This window comes from Elaeis guineensis, chromosome 12, assembly GCF_000442705.2.
Source record: "Elaeis guineensis isolate ETL-2024a chromosome 12, EG11, whole genome shotgun sequence".
Classification (NCBI taxonomy): domain Eukaryota; kingdom Viridiplantae; phylum Streptophyta; class Magnoliopsida; order Arecales; family Arecaceae; genus Elaeis; species Elaeis guineensis.
In genome coordinates this window covers 93,264,451-93,280,448 of record NC_026004.2, presented here as the reverse complement: position 1 = coordinate 93,280,448, position 15,998 = coordinate 93,264,451, and positions in this window count along the sequence as shown.

The following is a 15,998-nucleotide window of genomic DNA, read 5'->3' as shown; positions in this document are numbered from 1 at the left end:
GTGATCAAACGTGCCGGGTCTCCACCCAACCAACTGGTTTTCTAGGTTCGGCAGGCCTTTATGTTCATTCAAGTTGTCTTCCCGGTAAATTCAACGACAATTTGAAGGATTGATGCGAGCTTGGGAGCTAGCTCTAAAATGCTCTCGAGCATGACAGGTCAATGATCGATAAAGACAGGGCCCTAGATGGAGGATGACATTAAAAGTTTTGAGATTAAGAAAAACCTAACATCTTTTCCAAAGTTTATCTTGCATTTGATTGGTCAAAAAAGGGCAGATGGTTTAGGCAAGAGACAGAGTCAACAAGAATTGTTCAACTGGTAATGTCATTACCTCCCTTTTGCTGGTCAAAATACTGATCAATTCATGAGAAAACTTGGATGCTTTTACCAAATTATGCATTCTATCAGATTTGGGTTTTGTCGGTCATGCGATATCCCACAGTATCAGTGAATGTCACTGGGTGCTGGGCATCTTGAGATGTCGCACTTTCAAAAACCAAGCAAAGAAAGGCAGTCTATGCTCTTCCAAGGGATTTTTTTTTTTTTCCTTTTTGTAGTTGGGAGGGGGGTCCCACCCGATGTGTTTTTCAAGTGTTTGTGAATCTGAGATGCCTGTGAATTATCCGAGAATCACATCTCCTCCACTTCCTACCATCACGCTATACCTTAATATTTCACCTTTGTTTGGTTGGTATGTTGCTGACAGCTTACATACCCTGTTCATTGCAAGACACTTATCGCATCTCTGCAAGCAGCTTTTCCTTTAAATGCCTAAACCATCATCCTCAGCATAATTTAACAACTTATTCAGAACATACCCAGCTATGTAAGAGAATATGGAATGCTGCTCTTCCAGTTTCATGTGGTTTTGTTGTATTACCTGCAATCTGAGATCCTAAGGGCAAATTAGAGACAGGCCTAACTTTAGCATTTCTTTTTCTTTATACAAAATTATTGTCCTAGCAATTACGCTTGTCAATCTAGGATTATGCTAAGCAACGGCCCATTTTGGTGTACGGTGTGATAAACAAAATTTCTTGAATCATTGCAATTGCCTATATTGCAGGTTCTGATCGCTCTTCATTATTTGAGAGCAAACTCTTTGCAACCAAATTATCCTTGGCTTGTATTTTGATCCTAGATCATATGGCAATGCTTTTGCAATGACATGGATGGACTAATTCAGTCTAATGCAAGGCTGTTAGACTGAATTCTGTAATTTGTCTTTGCAAGAGAGTTTTCGCAGGAGATATGTTGTGGGTATTTCTTTGCACTTGTCATGCATCTGCAAGAAAGTTATGAAAATGAAAATTGTAGTTTCTAAGTAAACACATAGAGTTCAAATGGTACAGGTTGACCTCAAAACGGATACCTGAAACTCACCGAACCAGGGTACATCCACCCCATTCGTTCTGGAGGTGAATGTGATGGGTATTTCAACTCTCCTGAAGCACCTAGTCCTCAAATGATTTATTGAATTCAATACGGAAGCTTCTCATGAAGTCAAAGCAAACCTGCATAGAATGGATACGAAGAAGTACCATTTGAAAACTCAAAATCTGTTCAAACTATCTAATAAGACCAAACAATGCCACAATATGTTTATAAGAAGTGAAAATAATCTGCCATAAGGAAATTGTTCAAGTTCCAAACAAAGCTTACAACTATAATGAGTGCAAAAAACCTATCTCTGATGGCTTCTTAGAAGACTCCTAGTAACATTAAGGAAATGTTGGGGAGGAAAAAAGAGAGTCGATGCATTAAGCAGGTTTGTGGTAGGAAATAGAAGTGTAGAGAGAAGATGCCCCAGATGTACATAAGAAATGCAAATAACATGCAGACAAATATAATAAGTGCAAGACCTACCTACGATGGCCTGTTATAAGGCTCCAAGGAACATTAAGGAAAATTTGGAAAAAAAAAAAAAAAAGAGTCCACCCATAAAGCAGGTTTGTCATAGGAAATAAAAAAACGCAGAGAGAAGAATAACATGCATCTACTCCTTTTTCATTTTCTTAATTAATCAGTTGAAGTTTCTCTTTCCTTATATCAAATTTCAGTCAAGAAAAAGAAAAAAATTAATATAATGTAGAGGAGAAGATTTATCAGAAGAAAGTATGCTAATGGTAACCAAATACCTCAATGCCAGCTTCCTCTTAATATGCATTCCTTGTCAATACCCCAAGAATGACATTATGTGTTTCTCATCCCTTCATGATCTGTGAAAAATATATCCTGATTATCTTTTCCAACCTCTAGAACGAACTTTAGAAGGGAAATTAATATTTCACCAGATCCATTTCCTCCATGCTCATGCAATGCCATTACAAACTTCAAAAGTTTGGAAAAAGTTACCAGCAATTTAAGGATATCCTGAAAATGTCAGATATGCTTTTTAGATGAAAAGTTAAAAACTATTTTATGTATGAAGCATCAAAGTAGAGAAAAATCCATTGAACAGTAAGAATTCATTTGTACCAGGGAGCTATTACTTAAATGTACGCTTACTTACATCAATCTGCTTGGAACATTATGGAGTATGGGCTACTAGATTTATTTTTTTTTTTTTTTCTTGTCAAGCCTCAGTTTTTTCTAAAGACATTTATTTCTTAGAACAGGCTAACAGGATTTTCATCCTAACAACACCATTATTCATTCACCATTATAAATACAAGAAAAGACCACCTTAAATCCACAAAAATACTTCTCTCTTTCCGCTTTCAACTGTTAAATTCTTCTAGACTGACTGCAAAAAAGTTTCAGTTCCACCTTCTTTTTCCAAATTCATGGACCACTAAGAGGCTAAATCAGACATTATCTAGCTGTATCTTTGTCATGCCCCCAGCCCGAGATCGCGAGCAGAAGGTCGCGGCAACCGCCGCATACTTATGAAGAACTCTCTCCATAAGCATGCAAGGCATCTCATCACGATATCAATGCATCACAGCAGAATAAATTCAAATAATTATTATTCAACTTTAATTCAAGTAATTAAAACAAATATCTTACATCTAATAATTTTTTTTTTTTTTACTAACAATAAAACAATAGATCTAAGTTCAATGAAGTTGACAATGCTAAATCTCGCCTCTAAAAGCTCTGTCCCAATATTTCTTCCCACGCTCGAAATTAATTATCTGAATCTGAAAAATAGAAAGAAAGGTAATGAGCTAGACAGCCCAGTAAGTAACAAATATCTCAGCTAGATAATTCAGATATTATCTAATTTTCAAGAACAATATTATAATTAAACATAAAAATATATTTCATGCTGATTTAATTTCAAATCCAATATTTTCAAATATTCACATATAATATAATCATAAATCCGATTCGATTCAAAACACTCGTAACTCAACAGCCTCGACTATGACCAACGTTTAACCCCCATTGGCGGGATCCACAAAATACCAGCGCACAACCCCCACTGGCAGGGTCCACTGAGTACCAACGTATAATCCCCATTGGCAGGCCCACTGAAACATAGTTAGGCTGAGAGCATAAATTCGATCTGTATCAAAACACTTTTGTATCATAATATATCATAATTTTTCACTGAACATGTGCATAATCAACGTATCATAATATTTTAAAAGTACTTTTCTTTCAAAATATAATTTCATAAATCATACATAATTTCAGAGAATAATTATTGTTGGTGCAAAAATCTGCTTGCGTCGGAGAAGCTGGAGTCGGGGAAGCTGCGGTCGCCGCCGGGACCTGCAAGGGAAGTCTAAACCGAAGGTGGGGTTGCTCCGGCAAGACCCTCCGACGCTCAAGTCAGTTCTCTGCCTCAACAAGAATGGAGTGCTCGAACGGAGAATTTAGCAGAGTTTTGAGATAAGAAATGAGCTTAGAGAATAACGTATCTGGATCCCCGTTTTATAGGCGGAGGAGGTAACGGATCGATGGCGACGTCTGTAACCGTCTGGTCGTGGGCCGCCCGTAGTCAGGAAGAATTTATTGCGAGAGGTAGTGGAGCGGAATCGTGGCCATCACCGCAGCTCGCTACGTGGAATCAGTTGCAAGGAGTGGAGCAGCGTCCGTTGTCGTGACTTGCCAGCGGATGGGAGAATCGCCCAGTATCCGTCGCAGGAGATGGAGCAGGTTCGTGGCCGTTATTGTGGCCTGCCAGGGGGTAGTGGAACTGTGCGGAATCCACCACAGGAAGTGGAGCAGAGTTGCGATGGTTACTGCGGCCTGTCAGGGAATGATGGAGCTGCGCGGAATCCGCCATAGGAAGTGGAGCAGGATCGTGGCCGTTATGGTGGCCTGCCAGGGGGCGCAGATCTGTTGATGGAAGCTCGGCGGCGGTCGGAGCTCGGCCTCTGTAGAGGTCCGGGAGAGGCCCGACTTCCGTGGGAGTCCGGGTGGAACCCTCTCGGAGCTGAAGTTGCGGGCGGAACCCGGCTCCCGTAGGAGTCCGAGCGGAGTCCTCTGCAATCAAAGTTAAAGGTGAAGTCCGGCTCCCGTAGGAGTCCGGACGGAGCTTACCAGCAGTTGATACCGAGAGCGGAGCCCGGCTCCCGTAGGAGTCCGGGCAGAGCTGTTCTGTAGTCGATGTCGGAGGCGGAGCTCGGCTCTCGTAGGAGTCCTGACGGAGCTGTTCTGTAGTTGATGTCGGAGGCAGAGCCCGGCTCCCGTAGGAGTCCGGACGGAGCTGTTCTGTAGTCGATGTCGGAGGCGGAGCCCGGCTCTCGTAGGAGTCCGGGCGGAGCTGTTCTGTAGTTGATGTCGGAGGCGGAGCCCAGCTCCCGTAGGAGTCCGGGCGGAGCTGTTCTGTAGTTGATGTCGGAGGCGGAGCCCGGCTCCCGTAGGAGTCCGAGCGGAGCTGTTCTGTAGTTGATGTCGGAGGTGGAGCCCGGCTCCCGTAGGAGTCCGGGCGGAGCTGTTCTGTAGTCGATGTCGGAGGCGGAGCCCGGCTCCCGTAGGAGTCCGGGCGGAGCTGTTCTGTAGTTGATGTCGGCGGCGGAGCCCGGCTCCCGTAGGAGTCCGGGTGGAGCTGTTCTGTAGTTGATGTCGGAGGCGGAGCCCGGCTCCCGTAGGAGTCCGGGCGGAGCTGTTCTGTAGTTGATGTCGGAGGCGGAGCCCGGCTCCCGTAGGAGTCCGGGCGGAGCTGTTCTGTAGTTGATGTCGGAGGCGGAGCCCGGCTCCCGTAGGAGTCCGGGCGGAGCTGTTCTGTAGTTGATGTCGGAGGCGGAGCCCGGCTCCCGTAGGAGTCCGGGCGGAGCCGTTCTGTAGTTGATGTCGGAGGCGGAGCCCGGCTCCCGTAGGAGTCCGGGCGGAGCCGTTCTGTAGTCGATGTCGGAGGCGGAGCCCGACTCCCGTAGGAGTTCGGGCGGAGCTGTTCTGTAGTCGATGTCGGAGGCGGAGCCCGGCTCCCGTAGGAGTCCGGGCGGAGCTGTTCTGTAGTTGATGTCGGCGGCGGAGCCCGGCTCCCGTAGGAGTCCGGGCGGAGCTGTTCTGTAGTTGATGTCGGAGGCGGAGCCCGGCTCCCGTAGGAGTCCGGGCGGAGCTGTTCTGTAGTTGATGTCGGAGGCGGAGCCCGGCTCCCGTAGGAGTCCGGGCGGAGCCGTTCTGTAGTTGATGTCGGAGGTGGAGCCCGGCTCCCGTAGGAGTTCGGGCGGAGCCGTTCTGTAGTTGATGTCGGAGGCGGAGCCCGGCTCCCGTAGGAGTCCGGGCGGAGCTGTTCTGTAGTGGATGTCGGAGGCGGAGCCCGGCTCCCGTAGGAGTCCGGGTGGAGCTGTTCTGTAGTCGATGTCGGAGGCGGAGCCCGGCTCTCGTAGGAGTCCGGGCGGAGCTGTTCTGTAGTTGATGTCGGAGGCGGAGCCCGGCTCCCGTAGGAGTCCGGGCGGAGCTGTTCTGTAGTTGATGTCGGAGGCGGAGCCCGGCTCCCGTAGGAGTCCGGGCGGAGCTGTTCTGTAGTTGATTCCACTGAGGGTTTCGGCTGTGGGTATTTTATACCCAACATCAGTCCCCCTACTTTCGAGTTTGAATTTCAAACGAAGGAAGTACAGAGAGAGAGAGATGGGCACAGCCGGAACCGTCTCTTCGAATCCTGCGCACTGCCGCCTCCAGATATTTTGGCATTAAATGAGCGCGTGCCGGAGTCTTTTCGAATTGGAGCAGTACGAGGGGACGCTTCGAAATTCCTGCAGGTACACTGGCCTAGGTACGGTGCAATTATGATCCTGCCAACCGTCAGCCGCTTTTAGCCGTCTGCCAGGGGGAGTGGGACACGTGTCGGATGCGGACTAGCCCAGGGGATTCGCGATCATTATGGCGCCGGATCCCAGGGTCTATTTAAACCCGTCCTCCCCCCTTCAGGCGCCCTACTCCATTCCTGAGTTTTCGCTGGTGTCTGTCTTCTCTTCGAGAGCCCTGCTCTAGTGAACTTCTTCTCGAGCCGTAGGCGCCTCCCGTTTCTCATCCCCCAGGTCCCTCAGGGTAATATAGGTTAGTGCCAACCTTCCTCTCACCGCCTAGGGGTTTCTCCTCTCTTCATTACTTTTGTGCCTTCCTCCAAGTTAGCCTTCGGCCTCTCGGTCTGTCTTTTTAGGGTCCTTTAGATCCTCCCTTCGAAACTACTCAAAATGTCTTCTGACTCTTCTACTCCCGGCAGTTCTGAGAGTTCTTCTGCTTCAAACCCCCAGGTCCCTGTCTTTGCGGATGAACCCGCGTCCGGGGCTGGGCCTCGCCCGATTTTCGCACCGGGCGCTATTCCATGTTCGTCGACTTCGGATGAACTCCTTCTGATAAGGGTTCGGTATGGGGTTCCTCCAGAGTACGACCTGGAGCTACCTGGCCCCTCTGACCGGGCCAGCACTCCTCCTCCCGGTCGCTTCTGTTTGTATCAGGAAGCGTTCCGTGCCGGACTCCGGCTTCCACTTCCTGTCTTTGTCGCTGCCTTCTTCCGCTTCTTGGATATTTCTCTCGCTTCCGTGGCCCCGAATTCCTTTAGGTTTTTGATAGGGTTTCTCTCCCTCTGCCACATAACCGAGGTTCAGCCGTCCCTCTCCTTGTATAGGCATTTTTATACCTTCAAACGCCATCCTTCGACGAAGGACTGGTGGTACTTCTCCCCCCAGTTTGGTAAGAAGGGGTTGCTGAAGGGCGCCCCTTCTTCGATTCACAATTGGAAGGGGAAATACCTCTTCGTCCACTGCCCGACCTTGGAATTGGGCCTGCCCCCTTGGGGGTCTCTGAGGGATTCCGTCCGCCGGGCTCCCGGCCTGGGGGAGGACGACCTCCAGGCCGCCCAGAAGCTTCTAACTTATCCCGCTCCTTCTCTTCCTAATCTTCTGAGGGAGCAGCTTCTTTTCAACATCGGCCTGAGCCCTCAAGATCCAGCGAGTATTCATCTCATCTTTTCTTTTCTCGCCTTCCTCTTTTTCTTCTCTTTACCTCTTTTTCCTCCCCACTCTTTCCTTTTTCTTTCTTTTTCTTCTTTTTTTTTTTCTTTTTCTTTTCTCATCATCATTTTTTTTTTTTTTAGCAATGGACGCCGAAGCGACGCGGATGCTCGCTAGGGGCATGAGAGCTCAGAAGAGAAAGGGCGCGGTGGCCTCCGGATCGGCGAAGAGGGCCAGGGCGGAGGAGACGAGCTTGGCCGCGCCCGTCCAGGCGGCCCCGGCCATCGACATTCCTTCAGATGCCGAGCCAGTGGCTCCCCGGGCCTCCTCGAGGAGCCCGCCGACTGGGGCCCCCGCTCCGGGGGTTCGCCCCACGGAGGCGCCTGCCGTGAGGAGGAGGAGAAAATCGGTGGCTCACAGGGCGAGTAGCCACCGAGCTGCTGCAGACGAGTCCGTCTGCTCCGAGGGGGGATCGAAGAACCCCTTCAACGACAGGGACTTGATCAGGCGGCTGCTCGACGGCTGCATCCTGTCCGACGTCGTGGAGAGGATCGACCGCGCCGATCCCGAGCAGCGGGCTTGGGACTCTTTGGGGTCCTTTCTCGAGGTAAGCGGATATTTATTTGCACGGTCATTCGGCCTTTGTCGTAATTCTCTATCCGTCCTTGCAGATTGGGCACCAGCTCTTCGCCTATGTCGAGGCGACGAGCCGCATGAGAAGGGACCTCCTTCAGGCGGAGGAACGCTGCCAAGCCGAGGTTGCTCGCCTCCAAGCGAAGACGACCGAAGTAGTCGCCCTCCAGGAGGCCTTGAAAAAAGAAAGGCAAGCTCGGGAAGAGGAGAGACGGATATTGGAGGAGTCGGCGAGGAAGGCGAAGGCCGAGGTCGCCCATTTGGTCGAGCAAACTCCGATTCTGGTCTCAAAGGCCAGGGCTCTTGCGGTGGAGGAATTCAAGGCCTCCACGGAGATGAGGGTCCTGAATGTCCAGTTTGGCCAGGAGGCGTTCACCAAGGGGTTCGAGCTCTGCCAAGAGAAGGTGGCCAGCAAATTCCCCGAACTCGATCTCGACTTTCTTGAGGAGTCTGAAGACGAGGCCAGCCCCTCGTCCGCCGCCACCGCGGTCGCACCCCCCGCGCCGAGTTCTCCACCTCCTGCCCCTGAGGTCTGAGACCTCTGATCTTGCGCCCTTATTTTGTCGCCATATCTCCTTTCTGTTTGTCTTCAAAACTATTCAATCAATAAAGTCGAATTTTTTGTTGTGGATGGCTTCTACTTCCTCCTCCTCCTTCTTTCTGCTTTTCTTCTTGCAATGAGTCGATCTTTGATGCTTGCACCTTCCGATGGCAGTGCCCTGCTGAAGCACTCCCCTTGCCCTGGGGGTCCCGCTGAAATCGACAATCCAGCGGTTGAAAAAAGAGGTCCTTCACCTGACGAAGAAGTTGAAGAAGTCGGAAGGCGAGCTCCGCAAATCGAGAGAAGGCCATTCTGAAGCCGCCGCTGAGGCCGCCCACTTTCAGAGTCTTCTTGTGAAGGCGATCATGGATTACAGCCGGAGGAAGGCGAACTTCACAAAGGAGCTCGAGGAATGCAAGAAGAGCACCAGCGACCAAATTTGGGCTCAAGAAGCCAGGATCAGCGCCCTCAAGGTGGAACTATCAGCTGCAAAGAGGAAGATCTGCCAGCTGGAAGGAAACTCATCCCGGCTCTTGGCCCGGGTTGATGATGAACAGAAGTGGTCGCAGAAGGTCTCCGACCTCCAGAAGCAGCTTCAAGACGCCGAGATGAGCCACGACGTGCAGCGGGCCAGCTGGCACCGGCAAGTGGAAGAGTACAAAGGGAGATTTCGGACGGTAGCTGATGAGGTCGTTCGTCTCCAGAGGCAGCTGGTTAATAGGGCGCAGCTTACTTCCGCCCAAGATTTCGAAGAGCTCCAAGCCCTGAGAGGCACTGTTGAAGGGATTTCTGTCTCCCTCGGGGAGAAGACAGCCGAGCTGCAATAAGTGAAGATCCAACTGGCACTTGAGCGGAAGGCCATCGCAGACGCGGAGGCGGAGTCCGAAGTTTTGCGGAAGTGGCGTCGAGAAGCGGAGGCTGAGAGCCAGCAACTTCGTCGGGCGCTCCAGGATGCGCTGCGGAAGAGGGAAGAACTAGAAGAAGCGATAGAGAACCTGAGAAGTCCTGGTTGAGGGATGGAGTAGATAACCCTAGGTCGGAGGGAGCAGGGCCTCCTTAGAGTTCTTTTGTCTTTATGTCTTATCATGTAGTTACTTCTTTTTTGTCGTTTTGTCCTTCTTTCTTTGGCCGTCCTGGCCTTGTAGTGTGTATATCAGAAATGAAAAAAAGAGCATTTTGTGTTACCTCATCCACGCGTCGCACTGATATTGTTGTCTGCTGAACCTTTCTTGTCGTTTGACTTGTTTGACGTAGACGTCGTCGTGGGGGGGGGGCTTTTTCCTTTCATCCGATCTTGTTATGCGGTCGAGTTTCGTCACCATTAACCCTCGCTGCAGAAGTTGCGGATGGAGCCCGGCTCCCGTAGGAGTCCGGGCGAAGTCTTTCTTGTAGGCGGAACCCGGCTCCCGTAGGAGTCAGGGTGGAGTCTTTCTTGGCGTAGGAACCCGGCTCCCGTAGGAGTCCGGGTGAAGTCTTCCTTGGCGGTGGAACCCGGCTCCCGTAGGAGTCCGGGTGAAGTCTTTCTTGGCGGCGGAATCTGGCTCCCGTAGGAGTCCGGGTGAAGTCTTCCTTGGCGGCGGAACCCGGCTCCCGTAGGAGTCCGGGTGAAGTCTTCCTTTTCGTTGGAACCCGGCTCCCGTAGGAGGTCGGGGTGAAGTCTTCCTTGGCGGCGGAATCCGGCTCCCGTAGGAGTCCGGGTGAAGTCTTTCTTGGCGGCGGAACCTGGCTCCCGTAGGAGTCCGGGTGAAGTCTTCCTCGTCGTTGGAGCCCGGCTCCCGTAGGAGTCCGGGTGAAGTCTTCCTTGGCGTAGGAACCCGGCTCCCGTAGGAGTCCGGGCCTTCCATTTTGCTCGAGCTGGTGTGAGGTTCTCCTCTCGTTACCAGCCTGGCTTGTGGGGGCACGTTAGGGCGCTGTGAGGCCTCTCCCCCATCCGGTCTAAAAGAACCGGACCTTCGACTTTGCTCATGTCAGGATGAGGTTCTCCTCCTGTTCCTGACATGGCTGTGGGGGCACATTAGGGCATTGTAAGGCCTCTCCCCCCATCCGGTCTAAAAGAACTGGGCCTTTGACTTTGCTCAAGTTAGGGCGAGGTTCTCCTCCTGTCCCTAACAGGGCTGTGGGGGCATATTAGGGCATTGCAAGGCCTCTCCCCCCATCCGGTCTAAAAGAACCGGGCCTTTGACTTTGCTCAAGTTAGGGCGAGATTTTTCTCTTGTCCCTAACAAGGCTGTGGGGGCACATTAGGGCATTGTAAGGCCTCTCCCCCCATCCGATCTAAAAGAACCGGACCTTTGACTTTGCTCATGTCAGGACGAGGTTCTCCTCCTGTTCCTGACATGGCTGTGTTTTTGGAGGGATCATATCCAGTCATAATACATCCATGCTAGGTGGGAGGGGCACGTTAGGTAGAAAGAAAAGTAGATTCAAGGCGAAATAGTAAGTGATACATTTACAGTTTTCCCGCTCCTCCTTGAGGCCCTCCGGTGATGGAGTCGATGGTCCCGATGGGAGATCGGTCCCCGGGCTGCTCCTCCCTTTTCTGCGGTTCAGGCGGTGGGAGAGCTCTTGGCCGGTCTCCTCTACCCTCAGGTCTGCGGCGGATGAATCTGTCGAGTCGACCTCACCGAATGAGCTCCTCGATCTCGTCCTGGAGCTGGATGCACTCTTCGGTGTCGTGGCCGTGGTCGCGGTGGTAGAGGCAGAACTTGTTGGGGTTGCGCTTCCTGGGGTGTGTGCGCATCCTCTCCGACCTAGGGAGCTGCTCCCTGACCTCCATCAGTACCTAGGCCTTTGAGGCGTTGAGGGAGGCGTAGTTGCGGAATTTTCCTGGTGGGGAACCCCGCCGAAACCTGCTGTCCGGGCTTCTCTGCCTGCGTGCCCGGGGTGGAGTATGGGCGTGCTTATGTCCAGGAGGGGATCGGGAGCGCGGCCGGGCTTCCTTTGGCCTTTTCTCAACTGCGGGCTTACTCGAATCTCCCGCCTGACGCTCCCTTGCTGTCTCTTCGTCCTTCATTTTGAAGGCTTCTTCCGCTCGAGCGTATCCTTCAGCCCGAGCCAGTAAATTGGCAAAATCCCTGGGGTACTTCTTCTCCAGGGAGTACAAAAGATCATTCTTCTGAAGGCCGCCTTTCAGGGCGGCCATGGCAACTGATTGGTCCAGGTTCCGGACCTCCAACGCCGCGATATTAAAGTGGTTGACGTAGGCGCGTATGGACTCTCCTTCCCTCTGCTTGATGTTGATGAGGGACTCCGAACCCTTCCGGGGATGCCGGCTGCTGACAAAATGGGCCACAAATTGGTGGCTCATTTGATCGAAGGAAAAGATGGTACCCGACTTCAAAGCCGAGTACCAGTTCCTCGCTGCTCCCTTCAAAGTAGGCAGGAAAGCCCGGCATAAGATGGCGTCAGGAGCGCCGTGAAGCAGCATCATCGTTCGGAAGGCCTCCAGATGATCAACCGGGTCCGAAGTCCCGTCGTAGCTTTCGAACTGGGGAAGCTTGAAGTTTGGCAGGATCGGTTCCTGCATAATCATTTGGGAGAAGGGAGGGTCAGTGCAAATATCCTCACCATAAGCGGGGGGCGCGTGGTGGAGTTCTTCAATCCGCTGGTTCATCTCCTGGAGCCTCCGGTCCAGGAAATCCTCTCAACTTCGAGTCTCGAGGGTCCTTTGGCAGAACGGGGGCAGGGATCTTCCAGGGGTGGAGTCGCGGTCCGATTGAGGGCTCTCTACCCTCGGATTTATTTTCCCGGGAAGGACGGGGCGGCTGGCCCAGGTGGCCCGCCCCGCCGCCGAGTTCTGGCATTCTGACGATGCCCTTTCCAGGTGCACTGACGCCTGCGGTTGCTGCTGCTGCATTGCTTGCACAGCTTCGACGAGGCCTCTGACCTGCTGTGCCAGCAAGTCTAATTGCTCCACGCCGACTGCCGCCGCCGGAGGGGGAGGAGGCTGAGAAACAGGAGGGGAGGCCGGAGCCTGAGATCTGGCCGCGGAGGCCGTGGACCGTCGGGTGGATGCCTTGCGTGGCGGCATCGAGTGTCGATCTCGCGGGGGAAGATTAGGAGTGGGTGACGGAGAGACGGTCGGAGGCAGCTCCGTTGAACACTCCTTTAAGAACAAGGGTGCTGCGAAGACACAGGCCCCTTCCTCTAGCGCCAATCCTGTTGGTATAAAAATCTGCTTGCGTTGGAGAAGCTGGAGTCGGGGAAGCCGCGGTCGCCGCCGGGACCTGCAAGGGAAGTCTAAATCGAAGGTGGGGTTGCTCCGGCAAGACCCTCCGACGCTCAAGTCAGTTCTCTGCCTCAACAAGAATGGAGTGCTCGAACGGAGAATTTAGCAGAGTTTTGAGATAAGAAATGAGCTTAGAGAATAACGTATCTGGATCCTCCTTTTTATAGGCGGAGGAGGTAACGGATCGATGGCGACGTCTGTAACCGTCTGGTCGTGGGCCGCCCGTAGTCAGGGGGAATTTATTGCGAGAGGTAGTGGAGCGGAATCATGGCCATCACCGCAGCTCGCCACGTGGAATCAGTTGCAAGGAGTGGAGCAGCGTCCGTTGTCGTGACTTGCCAGCGGATGGGAGAATCATCCAGTATCCGTCGCAGGAGATGGAGCAGGTTCGTGGCCGTTATTGTGGCCTGTCAAGGGGTAGTGGAGCTGTGCGGAATCTGCCACAGGAAGTGGAGCAGAGCTGCGATGGTTACTGCGGCCTGTCAGGGAATGATGGAGCTGCGTGGAATCCGCCACAGGAAGTGGAGCAGGATCGTGGCCGTTATGGTGGCCTGCCAGGGGGCGCGGATCTGTTGATGGAAGCTCGACGGCGGTCGGAGCTCGGCCTCTGTAGAGGTCCGGGAGAGGCCCGACTTTTGTGGGAGTCCGGGTGGAACCCTCTCGGAGCTGAAGTTGCGGGCGGAACCCGGCTCCCGTAGGAGTCCGGGCGGAGTCCTCTGCAATCAAAGTTAAAGGTGAAGTCCGGCTCTCGTAGGAGTCCGGACGGAGCTTACCAGCAGTTGATACCGAGAGCGGAGCCCGGCTCCCGTAGGAGTCCGAGCGGAGCTGTTCTGTAGTCGATGTCGGAGGCGGAGCCCGGCTCTCGTAGGAGTCCTGGCGGAGCTGTTCTATAGTTGATGTCGGAGGCGGAGCCCGGCTCCCGTAGGAGTCCGGGCGGAGCTGTTCTGTAGTCGATGTCGGAGGCGGAGCCCGGCTCTCGTAGGAGTCCGGGCGGAGCTGTTCTGTAGTTGATGTCGGAGGCGGAGCCCGGCTCCCGTAGGAGTCCGGGCGGAGCTGTTCTGTAGTTGATGTCGGAGGCGGAGCCCGGCTCCCGTAGGAGTCCGGGCGGAGCTGTTCTGTAGTTGATGTCGGAGGTGGAGCTCGGCTCCCGTAGGAGTCCGGGCGGAGCTGTTCTGTAGTTGATGTCGGAGGTGGAGCCCGGCTCCCGTAGGAGTCCGGACGGAGCTGTTCTGTAGTCGATGTCGGAGGCGGAGCCCGGCTCCCGTAGGAGACCGGGCGGAGCTGTTCTGTAGTTGATGTTGACGGCGGAGCCCGGCTCCCGTAGGAGTCCGGGCGGAGCTGTTCTGTAGTTGATGTCGGAGGCGGAGCCCGGCTCCTGTAGGAGTCCGGGCGGAGCTGTTCTGTAGTTGATGTCGGAGGCGGAGCCCGGCTCCCGTAGGAGTCCGGGCGGAGCCGTTCTGTAGTTGATGTCGGAGGCGGAGCCCGGCTCCCGTAGGAGTCCGGGCGGAGCCGTTCTGTAGTTGATGTCGGAGGCGGAGCCCGGCTCCCGTAGGAGTCCGGGCGGAGCCGTTCTGTAGTCGATGTCGGAGGCGGAGCCCGGCTCCCGTAGGAGTCCGGGCGGAGCCGTTCTGTAGTTGATGTCGGAGGCGGAGCCCGGCTCCCGTAGGAGTCCGGGCGGAGCTGTTCTGTAGTCGATGTCGGAGGCAGAGCCCGGCTCCCGTAGGAGTCCGGGCGGAGCTGTTCTGTAGTTGATGTCGGCGGCGGAGCCCGGCTCCCGTAGGAGTCCGGGCGGAGCTGTTCTGTAGTTGATGTCGGAGGCGGAGCCCGGCTCCCATAGGAGTCCGGGCGGAGCTGTTCTGTAGTTGATGTCGGAGGCGGAGCCCGACTCTCGTAGGAGTCCGGGCGGAGCTGTTCTGTAGTTGATGTCGGAGGCGGAGCCCGTCTCCCGTAGGAGTCCGGGCGGAGCTGTTCTGTAGTTGATGTCGGAGGCGGAGCCCGGCTCCCGTAGGAGTCCGAGCGGAGCTGTTCTGTAGTTGATGTCGGAGGCGGAGCCCGGCTCCCGTAGGAGTCCGGGCGGAGCCGTTCTGTAGTTGATGTCGGAGGCGGAGCCCGGCTCCCATAGGAGTCCGGACGGAGCCGTTCTGTAGTTGATGTCGGAGGCGGAGCCCGGCTCCCGTAGGAGTCCGGGCGGAGCTGTTCTGTAGTTGATGTCGGAGGCGGAGCCCGGCTCCCGTAGGAGTCCGGGCGGAGCTGTTCTGTAGTTGATGTCGGAGGCGGAGCCCGGCTCCCGTAGGAGTCCGGGCGGAGCTGTTCTGTAGTTGATGTCGGAGGAGGAGCCCGGCTCCCGTAGGAGTCCGGGCGGAGCTATTCTGTAGTCGATGTCGGAGGCGGAGCCCGACTCCCGTAGGAGTCCGGGCGGAGCTGTTCTGTAGTCGATGTCGGCGGCGGAGCCTGGCTCCCGTAGGAGTCCGGGCGGAGCTGTTCTGTAGTTGATGTCGGAGGCGGTGCCCGGCTCCCGTAGGAGTCCGGGCGGAGCTGTTCTGTAGTTGATGTCGGAGGCGGAGCCCGGCTCCCGTAGGAGTCCGGGCAGAGCTGTTCTGTAGTTGATGTCGGAGGTGGAGCCCGGCTCCCGTAGTAGTCCGGGCAGAGCTGTTCTGTAGTTGATGTCGGAGGCGGAGCCCGGCTCCCGTAGGAGTCCGGACGGAGCTGTTCTGTAGTTGATTCCGCTGAGGGTTTCGGCTGTGGGTATTTTATACCCAACAATTATTTATTTTCAGAATAAATATGAAATATCTCGGAAAGATGGTTTATTACTTACCTTTCACGAAACACTGAATGAATAGATCGACTAACTTCCAGGAGATTCTTCAGTGCCTATTATCCAAAATTATATTTTTTTATATTAATTTTAATTCAAAATTCAATCTAAACAAATCCCAAATCAAAACCTCACTTAAAATCAGACTCTTCCCTAAACTCGATCAAAAATCATCAAAATGAAACCTTACACTATGCTAATTCTAGAGGAATAATTTTAGAGAGAGAAATCCATCAAGAGAGAGAAATAACTTAGAGAGAGAAAATTTTAGAGAGAGAAAGTCCAATTCCAGAGAGAGAAAGTAAGGGTTCAGACTGAAAGAAGAGAGAGAAGAGAGAGAAACTCTCTCTCTCATTTTTTTTTAAATTTATATATATATATATATATATATGTATATATATATATATATGTATATATATATATA